This window comes from Plecotus auritus, assembly GCF_963455305.1.
Source record: "Plecotus auritus genome assembly, chromosome: 3".
In the NCBI taxonomy this organism is placed as follows: Eukaryota; Metazoa; Chordata; class Mammalia; order Chiroptera; family Vespertilionidae; genus Plecotus; species Plecotus auritus.
In genome coordinates this window covers 120,306,475-120,328,820 of record NC_137772.1, presented here as the reverse complement: position 1 = coordinate 120,328,820, position 22,346 = coordinate 120,306,475, and the positions used below count along the sequence as shown (strand labels likewise).

The 22,346-nt window shown below is 43.4% G+C and overlaps 1 protein-coding gene across 10 annotated transcripts in view; it reads right to left on the bottom strand.

Annotated features, from left to right (window-relative positions):
- Positions 1-7,892, bottom strand: part of ZMYM2 (zinc finger MYM-type containing 2) — a 192,902-nt gene extending 185,010 nt beyond the window's left edge. For 3 of the 10 annotated variants that reach the window (XR_013960258.1, XM_080662164.1, XM_080662170.1), the window contains exons 1-2: positions 7,741-7,858; positions 6,652-6,720 (exon numbers count right to left, since the gene is read on the bottom strand). The gene's annotated coding sequence lies outside the window, so the exon portion shown is untranslated. Of the gene's footprint in view, positions 1-6,651; positions 6,721-7,476 lie in introns of all 10 variants that reach the window. The other 7 variants (XM_080662165.1, XM_080662169.1, XM_080662166.1 and 4 more) reach the window with 5 other exon arrangements.
- Between the last annotated feature and the right edge of the window lie 14,454 nt (positions 7,893-22,346).

The following is a 22,346-nucleotide window of genomic DNA, read 5'->3' as shown; positions in this document are numbered from 1 at the left end:
AGAGAACAAGATATTGAAAAACTATTTGAAGAAACAATGACAGAAAACTTCCCCTACCTGGTGAAAGAAACAGACTTACATGTCCAGGAAGCACAGAGTCCCAAACAAGAGAAAACCAAAGAAGCCCACACCAAGACATATTATAATTTCAATGCCAAGGGCTAAAGACAAAGAGAGAATCTTAAAAGCAGCAAGAGAAAAGCAGTTAGTTACCTACAAGGGAGCACTCATACGACTATCAGCTGATTTCTCCAAAGAAACTTTGTAGGCCGTAAGGGAGTGGCAAGAAATATTCAAAGTGATGAATACCAAGAACCTACAACCAAGATTACTCTACCCAGCAAAGCTCTCATTTAGAATTGAGGGTCAGCCCTAGTCTGTTTGGCTCAGTGGCTAGAGCATCGGCCTGAGGACTAAAGGGTCCCACGTTCAATTCCAGTCAAGGGCACATGCCAGGGTTGTGGGCTCCACCCCCCAATAGCGGGGCATGCAGGAGGCAGCCAATCAATGATTCTCTCTCATCATTTATGTTTCTATCTCTCTCTCCCCCTCTCCCTTCACCTCTGAAATCAATAAAAAATATATATATTTGAAATGAAGGTCAGATAAGGAGCTTCACAGACAAGAAAAAACTAAAGGAGTTCATCACCACCAAACCAGTATTACATGAAATGTTGAAGGGGAAGAAGAGATCAAAAATATGAAGAATAAGCCCTAACCGGTTTGGCTCAGTGGATAGAGCGTCGGCCTGCGGACTTAAGGGTCCCAGGTTTGATTCCGGTCAAGGGCATATACCTTGGTTGCGGGCACATACCCAGTAGGGAGTGTGCAGGAGGCAGCTAGGCTGATCGATGTTTCTCTCTCTTGATGTTTCTAGCTCTCTATCCCTCTCCCTTCCTCTCTGTAAAAAATCAATAAAATATATTTAAAAAATATATATATATGAAGAATAAAATGGCAACAAATAAATATCTATCAACAATTGAATCTAAAAATCAAAATAAACGAACAAGAAATATAATGAACAAAATAAACTGGTGAATAAAATAGAATCAGAGACATGGAAGCAAGGAACAGATCTGACGAATCTCAGAGGGAAAGGGGAAGGGGGGCAAGAAGAGATTAACCAGAGATCTTACCTAATCTAAGGACACCGACAGTTGAGTGGAAGGCCTGGGATGGGGAGGGAAATGGATATAGGGAAGCAGTGGGGGGAGACGGGGGGAAATCTGTAGTACTCTCAACAATATAGATTTTTCTTTAAAAAAAAGAATTCTGATACATGTTAGAGCCAGAAATAAAATAAACTAGGACAATTAAAATAAAATATGACAACCTTCAAAGAAAAAAATACAAATATAAATCTAAAACAAGTAGATATAATAAAAGTTTAATTTAATCTAAATTTTTACTTCCACTGTAACATTTCCTTAATTCTATAGAACTGAAAGCACAATTCACTAAGACATAATCACTGGACCTAACAAACAACTTACAAATTCCAAATTAGGGTTCTGGAGTGTAGCATTCAAAATCAACATGTAACGCTCATCTGAGCATAGTGGCAAAGAAATCGCTAGCCAACTGTTAACAAAAAAATCTTTTTTGTATGCATGATATACAGTACATGTTGTTATACATAATTTGTTCAATAAATGACTTCTACACTGCCATGACTGATGAGCCTGAACTATTCTGTTTAGTCCAACTCTAATCCAAGAAACACTCTTCCTAGGCAAAAGACGTAAAAAATGTGCCTTTCTTATACAAATTATTATAAAACTGTTCCAGCATTACAAGAAAAGTTTCTTTAATATTTTGAGTTAGAAAACCATAATTTCAGTTCCAAATTCGTACAAAAATAAATCCATACAAGGTATGTAGGTAACTACAACTAAAGTAATATACACATGTCATTGCTATAACGTAAAAACAAAGTAAAGCAAAAACCTGAATAATTTGTCTCATTGAATTAGTCACATTTAATTTTTTTTAATATATTTTCATTTATTTCAGAGAGGAAGGGAGGAGGAGAGAGAGCTAGAAATCAACGATGAGAAAGAATCATTGATCAGCTGCCTCATGCACACCCCACACTGGGGACCAAGCCCGCAACCCGGGCATATGCCTTGACCGGGAATCGAACTGGGACCTCCTGGTTCATAGGTCAACACTCAACCACTGAGCAACACCGGCCAGGCTAGTCACATTTTATAAACTCTCTTCTGTCTGTAACCTCTAACTGTGATAACCATTTTACTTAAAATAGGCATTTAAGTATTTTTCCTATTCAATCTAAATGGTTAGAAAGAAGTTTACTGCAAGAATTACGATAGACCTCACAATTTCGTTAATTTGATATTGCAACAATTCTATTCCTAGTAAAAGTATCTTAAAATTACAATTTAACATTAACTTTTAATATCAGAATCATACTAAAATATTTAATAATTTAACAATAAAATATTTTAAACATTGCTTATTAAAGATATAGTTGACATACAATAATATATAATTATTTTAGGTGTATATTTTTAAACTTTAAATTCACAAAAATAACTTCAAATTCACTAGGAACTATACTGAGAGGGGAAAAAAATCTAGAACCTCTAGCAAAGAGAAACCTGGTCCTTGGCAGCCTATTGATATTTTTAAAAATAGCTGAAATTCTCTAACTATAATCTGATAACTCTTCAAGAAGGATAACAAAAACAAGATAACACATAACAATGAAATATACTAATTTTGTTAAAACCAGATCTATTACATATTCAATATCTATTTATTCTAATATCCAAAGTTTACTCTTAAATCACTTCTTAAAATAGTGAATATTAATACTTACAGGACATTGATCAAATCAGTAAAAATAAAATCCGCAACAGTATACCCTCTTCCACATTAAAGACCATGAATTTTCCTTACATTTTATTACTTTTAATTTTCAATGTTAGAACAAATCCCAAACTAGTCATGTGATCAAGTGATTTTGAAACCCCTATACACATCATCTTTTCACTCCAAATAATATTTTTCAATGGTATACAAAAATTTATTCTAGGGCTCTGGCCAGTTGGTTGGGATGTCGACCCAATACATCAAGATTGCAGGTCAGGGCACAAACAGGAGGTGACCAATTGATGTGATTGATGTTTCTCCCTCACACTGATGTTTCTGTTCCTCTCTCTCTCTCTCTCTCTCTCTCTCTCTCTCTCTCTCTCTCTCTTTCTCTCTCTCTCCCCCTCCCTCCCTCTCTCTCTAAAATCAATAAAAGCATATCCTCAGGTGAGGATTTAAAAAAAAGACTATAAACAATTGTACAAGATGTTATATCAAGCTCCATATCCATGAAAAATCTGAAACATCCATATGTCAACACCTATGTGACATCTGAGTGATGCAGGACTATCTCATCAAATGAGGTATAAAGTCTACCCCATGAAATTAAATATTAGAACATGGAAAAGTAGGGACCATGCTGTACATTTCCTCCAATTGTTTAAAAGGACAGGTGGGAGGGGAGGGTGATTCATACTATTAAGAATGCACTAGCGCTGGCTGGTTTAGCTCAGTGGATAGAGCATCGGCCTTTGAACTGAAAGGTCCCAGGTTCAATTCCATTCAAGGGCATGTACCTTGGTTGCAGGCACATCCCCAGTGGGAGGTGTGCAGGAGGCAGCTGATCGATGTTTCTAACTCTCTATCCGTCTCCCTTACTCTCTGTAAAAAATCAATAAAATATATTTTTTAAAAAAGAAAAAAGAAAAAAGAATGCACTAGCCCTGGTCAGAGTATCCCAATTGGTTGAACTTCATTCACAGGTTTGATTCCCAGTCAGGGTACATACAAAGATTGTGGGTTTGATCCCCGGTCAGGGGGTATACAGGAGGAAACCAATCAATGTTACTCTCTCACATGAATGTTTTTTTTTCCCTTCCTATCTTTATAAAAATCCATTTTTTAAGAAATTTTAAAAAATAAATAAATAAATAAGAATGCTCTAAGATGCCATAATTATGGAAAGTATTTTAACTGTCAAGATACTTTGTAAGTACATCTAATAGCACCTAACAGTAACTGCCCAACAAATGTTAAGTATAATAAAAAACTTACTTAAGCAAAGTCAATTAAAAATTGTCAGGTTCTCTGTATCTTATTGTCTGGCATATTAAAACTCCATTAACTGGTGTTTTAAAATACTTTTAATTCTGAGTTAAATCATTAAGCAAAACAAGAATGACATTTTGTCATTATTTTTCTTCCTCTAAAAATTAGGAACACAAACAGTACCTATATCAATGGGTTTTCATGAAGACTAAATTACTTAATACAGGTTAAAAATTAGCTTGGACATGTGTGGACATTACAAAATGTAAATAATAGGTACACAGAAATTCAATATACTACTCATAATCATAAATTTGAAAGTTTCTAAATAAACTTTTTTTAAAATTTAGCTTACAATTGTGCTGGTACACAATAGGGGCTCAATACATACTATTTTTTTAAAGAGGAGTTTTTTTGGTTGTTTGTTTTCAATGTATTTTTATTGATTTCTGAGAGGAAGAGGAAGAGAGACAGTAACATCGATGAGAGAGAATCATTGATCAGCTGCCTCCTGCACGCCCCCTACTGGGGATTGAGCCCAGTACCCAGGTATGTGCCCTTGACAGGACTCCAACCAAGGACCCTTCAGTCCACAGGCCAACACTCTATCTAGGGAACCAAACCAACTAGGCACAGTGGTCGGCAAACTCATTTGTCAACAGAGCCAAATATCAACAGTACAATGATTGAAATTGCTTTTGAGAGCCAAATTTTTTAAACTTAAACCTCTTCTAAATGCCACTTCTTCAAAATAGACTCGCCCAAGCCGTGGTATTTTGTGGAAGAGCCACACTCAAGGGGCCAAAGAGCCGCATGTGGCTCGCGAGCCACGGTTTGCCGACCACTGACTAGGGCAATACATACTATTTTAATTACCCACGTCTACCTGCTAAGATTAAGTGAAATAATACATGAAAGTGTCCTGCACTGCGCCAAAATGATACCTATTTAATATAAGCTATCATCCTCACATCATCCTTATCAGTATTGAGCAAATATTCATCAATTAACTGTCTTTTGACCCATTAGCGACTTAATAATTAAGTATAAGTTACTATACTTATGACTCACCTCTGACAGAGATCTTCAAGTTACAGTATCAACTGTCAATGGGCTCAAGAGATACAATGTGTCCAGAGTGCTAACTTCACTGGTATTTTGTAACTAATTTCAAATGAGGGAGGTTTTGATTGGTTATGTTTATCTTATTATCTAGAACATTCCCAGACTGACTTAAAATCAGCAAATTACAAGCACTAAACAATAACTCTCAGTTAACATATTTAAGAATTACTCAAGTGAAGCCCTGGCCAGGTAGCTGTTGGTTAAACCCCCAGTCATAGTATACAAGAATCAACCAATGAAGGTATAAATAAGTGGAACACCAAATTGATGTTTCCCTCTCTCTCTCTCTCTCTCTCTCTCTCTCTCTCTCTCTCTCTCACCTATTTTAAAATTTTTAAATCATTTATTTTTATAAAAAAAAAAAAAAGAGCCCTAACTGGTTTGGCTCAGTGGATAGAGTGTTGGCCTGGGGACTTAAAGGTCCCAGATTCGATTCCAGTCAAGGGCATGTACCTTGGTTGTGGGCACATCCCCACTAGGGGGTGTGCAGGAGGCAGCTGATCGATGTTTCTCTCTCATCAGTGTTTCTAGCTCTCTATCCCTCTCCCTTCCTCTCTGTAAAAAATCAATAAAATATATATATTTAAAAATATATAAATAGCCCTGACCAGTTTGGCTCAGTGGATAGAGCGTCGGCCTGGGGACTGAAGGGTCCCGGGTTCGATTCCGGTCAGGGGCATGTACCTTGCTTGCGGGCACATCCCCAGTAGGGGGTGTGCAGGAGGCGGCTGATCGATGTTTCTCTCTCATCAGTGTTTCTAGCTCTCTATCCCTCTCCCTTCCTCTCAGTAAAAAAATCAATAAAAATTAAAAAAAATATATATATATATATATATAAATATGTAAATAAAAGAATGACTCAAGTGAAGACTACTGACCATAGAAGATGGGGAACACAGAGAGCAATGGGCTGTTGTGATCAGCATACTAGTTGCTGAACTAGGAGTGGACTGAAGCCTAAGCGAAGACATGAAAGAGACCTACCAACTCATGAACCCCAAGAGTAAAACTATGAGTTTTAAGTCAGACACAAACAAAAAGTTAAATGGTTCTTCCTATTTTTCCTATCCCTTCGATGAATTACCATTATAAAGGTAGAAAAAATGTAAAGGATGTTGCATACCAAAACGAAATAACTTCACAGTTCCCACTGTGGAACTCTAGAGGGCGCAAGAAATATGCCCTCCTTCTCACCAACCCACCTCTGGGTAATGTGAGCAGCTAGCTGCAGGACCTGAGGTTTGTGTTGCAGCAGCAGAAGCAGTATCTGCAGCGCCCACTCCCAATTATTACCCAGGCAGCTGCCACCAAGGGAAAACTCCTCCCCCTCAAAACACCTGGACAGACAAGATCCAGGTCTGAACATCTACAACCTGACAACTTTCTCTAACAGCGACAAATCAGGGGCAAAGGACTCACAATGAGGGTGTTTTCCTTCTCACTTTCTGTCAAAAATTCACCACACGGAGTTCAAAGCGATTCCTGCTCCTGGGGTAAGAGGAAAAACGAGAAATGTATCAAGAACAAGCTATCCAGGTAGGACAACCAGCCCTTCCCATGAGAAAACGAAAAGGGAATATGAGGTCAAGGAGGTTCGGTCCTTCTGTTATCACTGCCCAACACGAGACCAACAATCCCTCGTACGTAAAGCGGAGCAAAATGGCGTAAAATATGAATTTGGTCCCAAAACCCAAGTGAAATGCAAAATCTGGAGGGAGAAGGTGGAGGGCATCCAACCTGCCCCAATGAAGAGAGCGGGGGAAGGGCAAACGTTGCCTCGACGCCAGCATTTTCTCCCAAATGGGCCCACCCAGGGTCTCTCCCGTCACTCCGGGCACCAACTCCAATTTAGGAGCGGTTCACATCGCCGCTGGGCTGAAATATCCCATATTTGCCCCAAGCTTTAGCCCTGGGCCCGAGACTTGTCTCCCCCCCCCCCCCCCAACCCCCGCAGTCGGCGACCGGCTGCGCTGTCTCCCCGTCCGCCATTAGAGACCCAGCCAAACAATACGTGCGGGGCAGGGCCGCGCAGTGTCGGGGAGGGGAGCGCGGAGCAGGGCCCGGCGCGGACCCGGACCCTCACCCCCAAACTTGGAGACCCCGAGCTCCGGCGCAGTCCCGGGAGCGGGAAGACCGAACGCCCCTTCTCCGCCACACTACCCCCCCACCCCCGGGAGAGAAAGAAAAATGCCCGCGCCCCCACCCTGGCGCCCCCGCCGAGCGCCCCCAACCCGGCGTCCTCACCCGGCCCTCCTGGCCTCGCACGCGAGCCCCCAGTCCACGGGCCGCATGCGACCGTGCAGTGACATGAGCGAGGCCGAACCAGCCTCTCGGGTAGGACGCACACCGACGACGGCGGCCGCGCCGCGGGGGTTAGTAGCAGGCCGGTGGGAGGCTCCAGAGGCCGCCCTCGCCCATCTCCGCCTCCGCCTCCCAAGGCTGCGCGGCACCCAGCCACCCCCACCGTCCACGGGCCAGGACTACTAATACCGCGGGGACGAGCCTCACCCGGTTCTGGCTGCGGCTTCGCGGGACGAACCTCCCCTCCCCCGACCCACCCCCTTCGGCGACGCGCACAACTCCGCTCGGTCCAGTCCCAGGTTTAGTGCTGAGAGCAGGCGAAGGCGGAGGAGGCGTCGGGCTGAGCCCGAGCGCGCCCCGCCCTCCGCATCCCCATTGGCTGGCGAGGGCGCGTCCATTGGCTGAGTCTGCCTTCCTTCAGGAATCCCATAAGGGGATGGCCCGTGAGGCTGTCCGTCAGGCGCAAGCCACACCCCCTGTACTTCCATTCCCTGGCCCCTAAGCTGGCTGTGGCCAGGGCCGCGTTCCTCCCTCCTCGCTCCCGCCCCCCGCCCCGCCCCCACCGGGTCCTTAGGGTCCGCGGCCCGACTTTCGTAGCCGCGGGAACTGCTGCGGTCAGGGAACTCCCTGTGTCTGGACGGTCCGAGACACTGAGATCGGACCGCTTCCCTCGTTCGGGCCGGGGCGCCCAGTCCGCCGCGGCGGTTCCCAGCATTTTGCCCGGGAAGGGACGCGGCCTCGATGTCCCTTACGCCCTCCTGTCCAAGTCCTAGAGGCTGGAGGCCCCGTGCGGGCCAATGGGCAGGGGTAGCCCCGGGCCAACGTATCGGGCGGCTGGCGAAGGCGTCCCGGAGCGATCTGGGGCGGACGCACGTCCACCCGCGCCTCATCCCGTGAGGAGCACCGCCGCCGCCCGTCACGGCTGCGGGAGGAGATGGCGTCCTCCATCTTGTCGGAACCACTCGGAACCGGGTCTGTGGGGCTGGGCGACGTGTCCCCTGCAGACACCGCTGCGCTCCGCCATTCGGCCAAGGGACAGCCTGCTCCCGGCGTCCGCGTGGGGCCCAGGGACTGGAGACGGCAAGGAGACCCAGACACGGTTCCCACCCCAAAGGCCAAGATGGAGGCCCTGGGGGCGCCACTGGAGCCTGACCCGAGGGTGGACGGGCCGGAGCCGCCGCGGTGTCCTGGGCGCTGGCGCTGTTACCACCCTGCACCATGGTCTCCCGGGTGAGGGACCAACCGACAGCGCAGGTAGCAGCCCACCGGCCACTGCTCCTCTTTTGTTCCCAGTCCACCCCGACGTCTTGGGCACACGCCACACCGGATTCTGTTTCAGGACTCAGGTCTCGCCCTAGCGGCGGATAGAGGGATGACAACGACGGGGACATGGATGCATGGATGAATTAAGACTTCTCAATTCCACCATTATCCACCACCGCCTACTAATAGACATGTATTATTACCATTGAACGTTCAACAAGATGAGGTTGAACAAGAAGTTTATAATGAAGTCAATCATCCTCTCCGAAGGTCTCAGTAAAGACTGGCAGTGAACATTATAGACGCCACTTACAGCAATAGAAATTGAAATTTATTCATGAATGATGAATTTTAAAAATCAAGTAATTCTTTCACCTAGGGCAAAATGCAATAAATATAATTCTCCTTATTTAACTTGAAAAATATCCAACATGTATTTCAACCAGCTTTCTCAAAATAGTATCATTGGGGATGGGGGTTTTGCAAAACTGTGATTTCATAATTGTAACTTGTTCAGTTCTCAATACAATGAAATACCCTTATAAAACTTTATAGTACACAGTTCTGTTTTGCATTGACTTTTTATTGTTGTTAATCCTCACCCTAGGATATTTTTGTCTACCCAGGCCCCTATCCAGGGGCCAGGTATCTACACTGCAACCCAAGTACCTGCCCTTGACCAGAATGGAGCCAGTGACCCTTCTATTCAAGGGGCAGAGGCTCTAACCACTGAACTACACCGCTGGGACATGCAATGACATTCTAGATGGCACTATCTTCATAGCAAATGGTCTATTACTAAATTCAGAGCAACATTGTAATAAGTCCGTAAAATCTTATACCACCCTTGTAAGTTATGTCATAGACTTAAATGATAGGTTGTGTTCCCACATGAGTTCAAGAAAGCTTTGTACAGCTACTAATTCCCTGGCATTATTGCTGTTTTATAATTAACAACAGGAATAATAATTACAATATATTATTCACATTTGGTATTCTATCATTAAAATCCATTTGTCTATGAAGATATTCAATGGGTTGCCTGTGTAGTATCAAGGACAATATTTTTTAATATATTTGTATTGATTTCAGAGAGAAAGGGATAGAGAAAGAAATAGAAACATCAATGATGAGAGAGAATCATCGATTGGCTACCTCATACAAGCCCCACACTGGGGATCAAGCCTATAAGCTCAACATGTGCCTTGACCAGGAATCGAACCATGACCCCCTGGATCACAGGTCGATGCTCAACCACTGAGCAACACCAGCTAGACTCAAGGAGAATTTTAGTTGAGAGTTTAGAACTGAGGAAAAAAATATTTTTGTATAATAACTTTTTTACACTACACTTAATTTACATTAAAGAACTTCACAAATATATTTTAATTTCCATAATTTCCAAAAGGTAGAAACACCACAAATATTCATTAACTGATAAATGTATAAACAAGTGTGGTCTATCCATACAATGGAATATTATTTAGCCATAGAAGGAATGAAATTCTGATATATGCTACAATATGGATGAACCTTGAAGACGTAATGCTACATTAAATAATATAGACCCAAAAGACTACACATTATATGGTTCCATTTATGTGATTGTCCAGACTAGGCAAATCTATAGAGACAGAAAATAAGTTAGTAGTTGCCTAGTCCTGAAGTACCAGAGAGATACTAGTATCTCAGTTGTGGGGAGTAGTCACTGAGAACTCTGGAGTATAACCCCATGCTGGGCCCCCCTGCAGAGAGCAGCAAAACTTAGAAAGGTGCCCACATAACATATGGCTGTGAAAAGCAACAGGATTGCTGTCTGCCAGGGAGAGATGGCTGTAATGCTGGCACCCTTTTAAAGGAACAATGCACAAAATCTTGTGTGCAGCCACTCATCTTGGGTTCAGGCAGAGAGAGAACCAAGTGGACTGAAGCTGCATGGGCAGAAGCCAAGATTGGGAGCTCTAGAGTTAGAGCTGAGAAGACAGACACCCCAGGTTCCTGTGCTGAGTTATTCCTTCACACTGCAAAGGACATCTTTTCAGGCAGACCTTTGCTATCCAGGCGGTGCTTGCCTGGGGGGAAGACAGTTGACCCACCCTATTGGAAAACCCCTTGCCCCATGCTGTGGAGTTTCTGAGGCCCATTAGGAGACTAAGAATGACAATTAGTGTCCAGGCCAAAACATTTGTCCTACCCTGCTGGAAAACCTCTCACCCGACCTGTGGATGATTGCCAGAGGCTACTCGAGACTGAATCAAATCAGTCTGCAGGCAGAGACGGGTCTTTGGAGGCTTTGAGACTCTGCCTGATCTAATTAGTCAGAAACAGCATTTAACACTGTCCTGAATTAGAGACTGGGAAGTGTAGCAGATCTATATATTACATAAAAACCCAAATAGGGAGCCAAAATAGGGAGACAAAAAAAAAAACCCTGAATGAAAGAACAAGAAATTTCTCGAGGAGAGATAAATTAAATGGAGATAAGATATTTATCTGACATAGAGTTAAGAATAATGATGGTAGCCAAAACTGGTTTGGCTCAGTGGATAGAGCATCAGCCTGCGGAACGAAGGGTCCCGGGTTCGATTCCGGTCAAGGGCACGTACCTTGGTTGTGGGCACATCCCCAGGTGGGGGTGTGCAGGAGGCAGCTGATCGATGTTTCTCTCTCATCGATGTTTCTAACTCTCTATCCCTCTTCCTTCCTCTATGTAAAATATCAATAGAATGTATTAAAAAAAAAAAAGAATAATGATGGTAAAGATGCTCAACAGCATGAGAAAAGATCAGAAACTATGAAAAAAGAATTGGAAATAAAGAATGACATAGAACTAATAAAGAACACATTGGAGGGAATACAGAGCAGATTATGGGAAGCTGAGGAACAGATCAATCAATTAGAAGAGAGGGTAGAAATCAATCACTCAATCAGATAACCAAAAGGAAAAAACAATTAAAAACAGGAGGATAGCATAGCTGGTGTAGCTAAGGGGTTGTGCACTGACCTATGAACCTGGAGGTAACAGTTCAATTCCCTGTCAGGGCACATGCCCAGGTTGTGGGCTCAATCACCAGTGGAGGGGGCATACAAGAGGCAGCCAATCAATGATTCTCTCTCATGACTGATATTTCTATCTCTCTCTCCCTCTCCCTTCCTCACTGAAATCAATAAAAAAGTATTTTAAAAAAAGAACAGGAGGACTGCTTAAGGGAGCTGTGAGAAAACCTGAAACATAACAATATTCGCATAATAGTTGTGACAGAAGGGAAAGAAAAGGAGCAAAAAATAAAGAACGTGATTGAAGAAATAATGCAGAAAACTTTCCTAATCTGATGAAGGAATGAGTCACACAAGTTCAGGAGGCACAGACATTCCCAAGCAAGAAGAACCCAACAGGCCCAAGCCCAGACACATCATAATTAAAATGCCAAAAATTAAAGGCTAAGAGAGAATCTTAAAGGCAGCAGGAGAAAACAATGTTACCTACAAAGGAGCTCCCATTAGGCTGTCAGCTGATTTCTCATCAGAAACTCTACAGGCCAGAAGGGAATGGCATGAAGTACTCAAGGTAATGGAAAGCAAAGATCTGAAACCAAGATTACTATATCCAGTCTAGCTATCATTCTAAATAGATAATGAAATAAAGAGCTTCCCAGACAAAAAAGGCTAAATGAGTTCATTACCACCAAGCCAGCATTACAAGAAATGCTAAAGGGACTCCTGTAATCAGAAGAAGAAATAGAGGAGAAACCTAGGCATACAGAATTGAAATGGCAATAAATAAGTACCTATTAATAATAACCTTAAATGTAAATGGATTAAATGCTCCAATCAAAAGATATAGGGTAGCTGACTGGATACAAAAATTTACCTAATTTATATGCTGTCTATGATACATCCACCTCAGAACAAAAGACACGCACAGGATGAAAGTGAAGGGATGGAAAAAAATTTTCCAGGCAAATGGAAATGAAAAAAAGCTGGGGTAGCAATATTCATATCTAACAAAATAGAATTCAAAATAAAGGCCATCATGAGACAACAAAGGTCACTATATAATACTAAAGGGATCAATCCAGCATGAGGATATAACCCTGGTAAACATATATGCACCCAATATATGAGCACCCAAATATATATTTAAAAAAAACTTCTAGTAGACTTTAAGGGTGAGGTCAACAATCATACAGACATAGTAGGGGACTTTAACACCCCACTCATTTCACTGTATAGACCCATGGTCAGCAAACTGCAGCTTTCGAGACACATGCGGCTCTTTGGCCCCTTGCGTGTGGCTCTCCCACAAAATACCACGGCCTGGGCGAGTCTGTTTTGAAGAAGTGGCGTTAGAAGAAGTTTAAGTTTAAAAAATTTGGCTCTCAAAAGAAATTTCAATCGTTGTACTGTTGATATTTAGCTCTATTGAGTAATGAGTTTGGTGACCACTGGTATAGACCTTCCAGACAAAAAATAAACAAGGAAAGAGTGACTCTAAAGGACACACTGGATCAGATGGATTTAATTGACATTCATATAACATTTCACTCCAAAGCAACAGAATATACATTCTTCTCAAGTGCACATGGATCATTCACAAAGATACATCACATGTTAGGACACAAAACAAGTCTCTACAAGTTTAAGAAGATCGAAATAATATGAAGAATCTTCTTAAATCACAGTGGAATGAAATGAGAAATCAACTATAGTAAAAACACTCAAAAACATTCAAACACATGGAGGCTAAATAGTATGTTTTTTAAACAATGAATGGGTAACCAATGATATAAAGAAAGAAATTTTTTTTAAAAACCTCCTGAAAGAAATGAAAAAGAATACACAACAACACAAAATGTCTGGGACACAGCAAAAGCAGTTCTGAGAGGAATGTTCATAGCACTACAGGCATACCTAAGAAAACAAGAAAAATCAGCAATGAACTATTTAACCCTAAAACTTAACTAGAAACAACAAGAAAAAGCCAGAGTAAGTGGAAGGAAATAAACATTAGAGCAGGAATAAATGACTTAGAGATAAAAAAAAAAAATTAATGAAACCAGAACTGGTTCTTTGAAAACATAAACAAGATTGATTAACCCTTAGCCAGACTCATCAAGAAACAAGGAGAGCGCCAAAACCGGTTTGGCTCAGTGGATAGAGCGTCGGCCTGCGGACTGAAAGGTCCCGGGTTCGATTCCGGTCAAGGGCATGTACCTTGGTTGCGGGCACATCCTCAGTGGGAGGTGTGCAGGAGGCAGCTGATCGATGTTTCTCTCTCATCGATGTTTCTAGCTCTCTATCCCTTTCCCTTCCTCTCTGTGAAATATCAATAAAATGTATTTAAAAAAAAAAAAGAAAGAAACAAAGAGAGAACCCAAATAAATATAATCACAAATGAATGTGGTGAAGTGACAACTGATACCACAGAAACACAAAGGATTGTAAGAAAATACTATGAACGACTATATGCCAACAAGCTGGACAATGAGGATGAAATAGATAAATTCCTAAAAAATACAATCTCCAATAAATGAAGCAGGAACAAGTAGAAAACCTAAATAGGCCTATAACAACTGATGAAATAGAACAGCCGTGGGCAAACTACGGCCCGGGGGCCGGATCCAGCCCGTTCGACTGTTCTATCCGGCCCGCGGAGCCAAAAGAGCGGAGGGTTCTCTTGCTCTCCCCACCGCTCCTTTACTTTGAATTTATATTAGTTCACACAGACACTCCATCCATGCTTTTGTTCCAGCCCTCCGGTCCAGTTTAAGAACCCATTGTGGCCCTCGAGTCAAAAAGTTTGCCCACCCCTGAAATAGAAGCAGTAATTAAAAAACTCGGAACAAGCAAAAGCCCCATTCCGATGGCTTTGCAGGGAGTTTTACCAACCATTCAAACAAGATCTAACACCTATACTCCTCAAATTATTCCAAGAAATACAAGAGGAAGAAACACTTCCCATTGCTTTTCATGAGGCCAGCATTATCCTAATTCCAAAACCAGATCAAGACACTGAAAGAGAATTACAGGCCAATATCCCTGAAGAACATAGATGCTAAAATCCTCAACAAAATATTAGCAAATCAGATCCAGCAACATATTTAAAAGATCATACACCATGACAAAGTGGGATTTATTCCAGGGATGCAAGCTCGTACAATATTCACAAATCAGTAAACATGATACATCACATAAACAAACTGAAAGACAAAAATCATAAGATCATATCAATAGAAACAGAAAAAGCATTTGACAAAATCCCACTACCATTTTTTAAAAGTATTTTTTATTGATTTCAGAGAGGAAGGGAGAGGGAGAGAGAGATAGAAACATCCTATCTAATATAAGAGTAATTTGCAAATTAATCATCACTCCGCGACAAAAATGGCGGCACCCATAGCCACAAGTTAGCGACACCCACTCCTCTTAGCCCCGCCAGAGTGCCCCAGTCCACCCAGCGGCAGCAGTCCGGGGTGTCCGGCTGGGAGGCACCAGCGCCCGGCACAATACCCGGCCACAGCCTGGGCTGGGGTCTGAGGCCAGCAGGGCCGCGCACCCCCACCACGCAATCTTCTGGCCAGTGGCGGCAGCCTGGGCTGGGGTCTCAGCCTGGCCGGGGTGCACCCCTGCAGGGCGATCCCCTGGCCAGCAGCGGCAGTCCAGGGTGTCAGGCTGGGAGGCGCCTGCCCCCCACGCAGCGATCCCCGCCCAGCGGCGGCAGCCCGGGGTGTCCTGCTGAGAGGCACCAGCGCCCGGCGTGATTCCCGGCCACAGCCTGGGCTGGGGTCTCAGCCTGGCCAGGGTGGGATCCCCTTCCAGCAGTGGCAGCCTGGGGTCTCAACCACTGAGTCACACCAGCCAGGCAGATGTGGAGGAATCTTAAATGTTTCTTTTTTTTTTAATATATATTTTATTGATTTTTTTACAGAGAGGAAGGGAAAGGGATAGAAAGCTAGAAACATCTATGAGAGAGAAACATCAATCAGCTGCCTCCTGCACACTCCCCACTGGGGATGTGCCCCCAACCAAGGTACATGCCCTTGACCGGAATCGAACCTGGGACCCTTGAATCTGCAGGCCGATGCTCCATCCACTGAGCCAAATCAGTTAGGGCTGTCCAATATGCTAAAGAAAAAACCCTATCTAATAAAGAGGGAATATGCAGGGGGAGGGCATTTGGGGGTGTCTGGGTTGTCAGGGGAGGGCAGTTGGGGATGATCAGGCTGGCAGGGCAGCAGTTAGGCATCGATCAGGCTGGCAGGGTAGTGGTTAGGGGGTGATCATGCTGGCAGGCAGAAGTGGTTAGGGGCAATCAGGCAGGCAGGCGAGCAGTTGGGAGCCAGCAGTCCTAGATTGTGAAAGGGATGTCTGACTGCCTGGATTGGGCCTAATCAGGCAGTCAGATATTCCCCGAGGGGTCCCAGATTGGAGAGGGTGCAAGGTTGGGCTGAGGGACACCCCCCCCCCAGTGCATGAATTTCGTACACCGGGCCTCTAGTCCAATATAATAAAAGCCTAATATGTTAAGTGTCTGGTCATCCAATTGGACCTTCAACCAATCAAACTGTAATATGCTAATGATATGCTAAGGTCACTCAACCACTCTCTATGATGTGCACTGACCACTATGGGGCAGATGCTCAACGCAGGTGTTGCCCCCTGATGGTCAGTGCTCTCCCATAGGGGAAGCACTGCCCTGTCAGAAGCCCTGAGCCAGGCTCATGGCTGGCGAGCGCAGCAGCGGTGGTGGGAGCCTCTCCCGCCTCTGTGGCAGTGCTAAGGTGTATGACTGCCGGCTTAGGGGATCAGGCCTAAGCCGGCAGTCAGACATCCCCTGAGGGCTCTTGGACTGTGAGATGGCTCAGGCCAGGCTGAGGGACCCCCCCACCTCAAGTGCTCGAATTTTGTGCACCAGGCCTCTAGTCAATGATAAGAGAGAATCATTGATTGGCTGCCTCCTGCATGCCCCACACTGGGGATCAAGCCTACAACCCAGGCATGTGCCCTGATCAGGAATTGAACAGTGAACTCCTGGTTCATAGGTCAATGCTCAACCACTGAGCCACACTGGCTAGGCTCACTCCCATTTTTGATAAAAAGTCTCAGCAAAGTAGGAATAGAGGGAGCATATCTCAACATAATTAAGGCCATATATGATAAACCTACAACAAACATCATACTCAATGGTCAAAAACTGAAACCATTTCACCTAAGAATAGGAACAAGACTGGGAAGTCAGTTTTCACAGCTCTTATTCAACATAGTACTGGAAGTCCTAGCCACAGCAATCAGACAACAAAAAGATATAAAAGGCATCCACATCATAAAGGAGGAAGTAAAATTCTCATTATTATCAGATGACATAATATTGTACTTAGAAAATCCTGAAGACTTCATAAAAAATTACTAGATTTAATAAATGAATTTGGCAATGTAGCAGAATACAAAATTAACACCCAAAAATCAATGGATTTTTTATAAAGCAATAATTTCTCTTCAGTAAGAGAAACTAAACAAAAAATTCCATTTGCCGTTGCAACAAAAAAATTAAGATACTGTGCTGTGACCAGCACAGGCAGGTTCCGTGAGCCTGAGGAGGGGAAGTGAAGGATTAAAGAAGATAGACAAGAGAATACAGCTTGGGCTAGGTGGGATGCTGCTTCTCTGATGGAGATATGGTGCCATGGCCTGCAAGCTGAGTCTTTATTTTATAGTCAGAGCACACAAAGCAAAACAAGGGTAGTGGTCAAGATGTTTACAATGTTCTTGTGAGTTTCACCTTGTTTTGGCAGCACTTGCTGCACTTCCCACAGCCCATTAGCTACCTAGGAAGGAGCAAGGGAGGACTATAAGGTCAAGCTTAATTATGCTAAGAGGGCTCTGCCCTCCAAGCTGGGACTTGTTTGTGGCCCTGCCACAGGTCAGTCTGAGGCTTAACCCTATAGCCGCTCCCTACAAGATACTTAGGGATAAACGTAACCAAGGAGGTAAAAAACTTGTACTCAGAAAATGAAAGGATGTTGGGGAAAAAAAGATAAAGATATAAATAAGTGGAAAAATATACCATGTTCATGGACTGGTAGAAATAACATCATTAAAATGTCCATACTACCCAAGGCAATATACAGATTCAATGCAATTCCTACTAAAATACCAACAGGAAAAAATATACCAACAACATAGCCCTGCTGGTTTGGCTCAGTGGATAGAGCAGCCTTGGGCAAACTACGGCCCGCGGGCCGGATCCGGCTGTTCTATCCGGTTCTCTTGCTCTCCCCTCCGCTCCTTTACTTTGAATTTATATTAGTTCACACAAACACTCCATCCATGCTTTTGTTCCGGCCCTCCGGTCCAGTTTAAGAACCCATTGTGGCCCTTGAATCAAAAAGTTTGCACACCCCTGGGATAGAGTGTCTGCCTGCAGACTGAAGGATCCTGGGTTTGATTCCAGTAAGGGTATATGCCCAGGTTGCAGGCTCGATCCCCAGTAGGGGGTGTGCAGGAGGCAGCCAATCAATGATTCACTCTCATCATTGATGTTTCTATCTCTTTCTTCCTCTCTTTTCCTCTATGAAACCAACAAAAATATATTTTAAAAAATACCAACAGCATATTTTACAGATCCAAAAATATATATGAAACCAAAAGAGACCCCAAATAGCCACAGCAATCCTGACAAAGAAGAATAAAGTTGGTGGAATCATAATATCACATATCAAGTTATACTACAAAACCACTGTAATCAGGAGAGAAACCAAGATGGCGGCATAGGTAAACACCTAAACTGCTGCCTCGCACAACAATTTCAAAACTACAACTAAAAGACAGAACGGACACCATCCAGAACCACAGGAAAGCTGGCTGTGTGAAAATTCTACAACTAGAAGGAAAGAGAATAGCTCACAGAGAATTGGGGGTACGGCAGAGAGGAAGGGCGGATGAGAGCCTGGCTGACTTTCTCTGGCGGAAGGGGGAAGGAAGCCTCCGACCGCACTGAACCCCAGTTCTGACTGCACTGAACCCCAGTTCCGGGCGAACCCCTGGGGACCCACGCTCTTACGGGGGGAGTCTGGACTCTCGGGCGGAGACTCGAGCTGGGAAAGGCAGAAGTCTGAAGGTGCACGCGGGCCAGTGCGCACAAAGGCTGCGGAGGTTGCCACAGGCTTTCCCTAGTGGAAGGGAGTCAGAGGATTCTGACTGCACTGAGCCCCAGTTCTAACTGCAGTGAACCCCAGTTCCAGGCGAGCCCCTGGGGACCCACGCTCTTGTGGGGGGAGTCTGGACTCTCAGGCGGAGACTCGAGCTGGGGAAGGCGGAGGACTGAAAGCGCACATGCGCGCAAGGGCAAGGCTGACAGGAAGCCAAGACTGAGACTCCACCCCATCCAAGCTGAGCACAGAGGCTATTGCAATTTAGCAAGTCTAATCCTATAAGGCTGTCTCCAGCACCGAACTTCTCCCAGCATAGACACAGCTGATCCTTACAGCCAACTGGCCCGGAGGTCAATTCTTCCCAGTGATACCAACAACAATAAAGACTTAATTACAACAAGGCTGTACACACAGTCCACAAAGGGGTGCACCAAGAGTGTCCACCTCAGGTTAACTGGGGAAGCAGACCCACTGGGCCATATTGGAAACCTAGCACAAATATCTACCTTACCAACTCAGGGAATCAGTGAAAATGCGGGGTCAAAGAATCAGATCACAAACGAAAGAAATGGAGGAAAACAAACGACTGGATATAGAATTCAAAACCACGGTTATAAGACTTTTTAAGAATATCCTAGAAAAGGCCGATAAATATAACAAGACCCTCGAAGATATGAAAAAGGACCAACTAGAAATTAAACATACACTGACTGAAATAAAAAATATTATACAGAGACCCAGAAACAGAATAGAGGAACACAAGTATCAAGTCAAAGATTTGAAATACAAAGAAGCAAAAAACACTCAACCGAAAAAGCAAAAAGCAAAAAATAAAATCCAAAAAGTTGAAGATAATGTAAGAAGACTCTGGGACAACTTCAAGCGTACCAACATCAGAATTATGGGGGTGCCAGAAGAAGAGAGAGAGCAAGATACTGAAAACCTATTGGAAGAAATAATGACCGAAAACTTCCCCCACCTGGTGAAAGAAATAGACTTACAAGTCCAGGAAGCCCACAGAACCCCAAACAAAAGGAATCCAAAGAGGACCACACCAAGACACATCATAATTAAAATGCCAAGAGCAAAAGACAAAGAGAGAATATTAAAAGCAGCAAGAGAAAAACAGTTAATTACCTACAAGGGAGCACCCATACGACTGTCAGCTGACTTCTCAACAGAAACTATGCAGGCCAGACGGGAGTGGCAAGAAATTTTCAATGTGATGAATAGCAAGAACCTACAACCAAGATTACTCTACCCAGCAAAGCTATCATTCAGAATTGAAGGGCAGATAAAGAGCTTCACAGATAAGAAAAAGCTGAAGGAGTTCATCACCACCAAACCAGTATTATATGAAATGCTGAAAGGTATTCTTAAAGAAGAGGAAGAAGAAAAAAGTAAAGAGAAAAATTATGAACAACAAATACATATCTATCAACAAGTGAACCTAAAAATCAAGTGAATTAAAAACCTGAGGAACAGAATAATCTGGTGAATATAATAGAATCAGGGGCATAGAAAGGGAGTGGACTGATAATTCTCAGGGGGAAAGGGGTATGGGGGGTTCATGAAGAGAATGGACAAAAATCATACACCTATGGATGAGGACAGTGGGGGGGAGGTAAGGGCAGAAGGTGGGGTGGGAAATGGGTGGAGGGGAGCTATGGGGGGAAAAAGGAGAAATAATTGTAATAATCTGAATAAAGATTTATTTAAAAAAAAAGCCACTGTAATCAAAACAGCCTGTTATTGACACAAGAGCAGGCATATGGATCAATCCAACAGAACAGAAACCCCATAAATTGACCCAAGCCATTACATTATGCTAAATTAATATTTGAAACAGGAGACAAGAACATATAATGGACAGAGAGTCTCTTCAATAAATGGTGTTGGGGAAAATTGGACAGATACATACAAAAAAATAAAACTAGACCACCAACTTACACCGTACACAAGAAAAACTCAAGATGGATAAAAGAGTTAAATGTGAGTTGGGAAACCATAAAAACCCCAGACAAAACCATGGGCAGTAAAATCTCAGACATCTCTCATAGCAGCATGCTTACATATACTTATCCTAGGGCCGTGGTCGGCAAACTGCGGCTCACAAGCCACATGCGGCTCTTTGGCCCCTTGAGTGTGGCTCTGCCACAAAATACCACGGCCTGGGCGAGTCTATTTTGAAGAAGAGGCGTTAGAAGAAGTTTAAGTTTAAAAAATTTGGCTTTCAAAAGAAATTTCAATTGTTGTACTGTTGGTATTTGGCTCTGTTGACTAATGAGTTTGCCTACAGCAAAGGAAACTAAGAAGAAAATAAACAAATGGGACTGCACCCAAATAAAAAGCTTCTGCACAGCAAAAGAAACCATCAACAAAACGAAGAGGAATCCCACTGTATAGAAGAACATATTTGGCAGTGATACATCTGACAAAGGGTTAATATCCAAAATATGTAAGGTACTCATACAAATTAACAAAAGGAAGACAAACAATCCATTTTTTTTAATGGGCAAAATACCTAAATAGACATTTTTTGTTTTTAAATAAAGCATCATTAATGCACATCTGCAGGGTTTTGCCAAACAGCCTAAACTGTGTACATTACAATAATTAAAAGCTTTTTTTTTTAATGTTAGTGCTGTTATCATGGAGAACAGTATGGCAGCTGTCTTTGGCAGTCTGTCATTTTTCTAGCATTTTCAGAAACTCATCGGAAATGGCGGTACCTGTGTTTCCCTTGGAAAGCCTCAGTACAGCACTCCTGTTCCTCTGTTAAAACTCCTTGTTAATCCAGTGATTTTTTAGGCCAAGGAAATATTTTGTGGTGGTGTTCTGGGTCCATACACCAGCAATGAAGGAGATAGATTTGTGTACTTGTGTTTTTTTTTTGTTTGTTTGTTTTTTTAATATATTTTATTGATATTTTACAGAGAGGAAGGGAGAGGGATAGAGAGCTAGAAACATCTATGAGAGAGAAACATCGATCAGCTGCCTCCTGCACACCTCCCACTGAGGATGTGCCCGCAACCAAGGTACATGCCCTTGACCGGAATCGAACCTGGGACCCTTCAGTCCGCAGGCCGACGCTCTATCCACTGAGCCAAACCGGTTTCGGCAGTGTACTTGTGTTTTTTAATCAGCGTTAACATGGGCAGGCACCCTCATTTATAGATGTAAGGAAACATTCAGTGAAAAACTTGTAGACTGAGATGTGATAACGAGGTTCTAGTAATCTGAGCAGTCTAAAGAGACGCACATCCTCAACCACAGAACATGGTTATGTACCAAGTGCTACTCTCACTCAGCCTGTTGTGGATCTTCATGGCCCTGGGAGACTTGTTTCTCCATGGTCCCTTCTGGACTGCACACTTCCACCATACCTTGCTGGGCTGA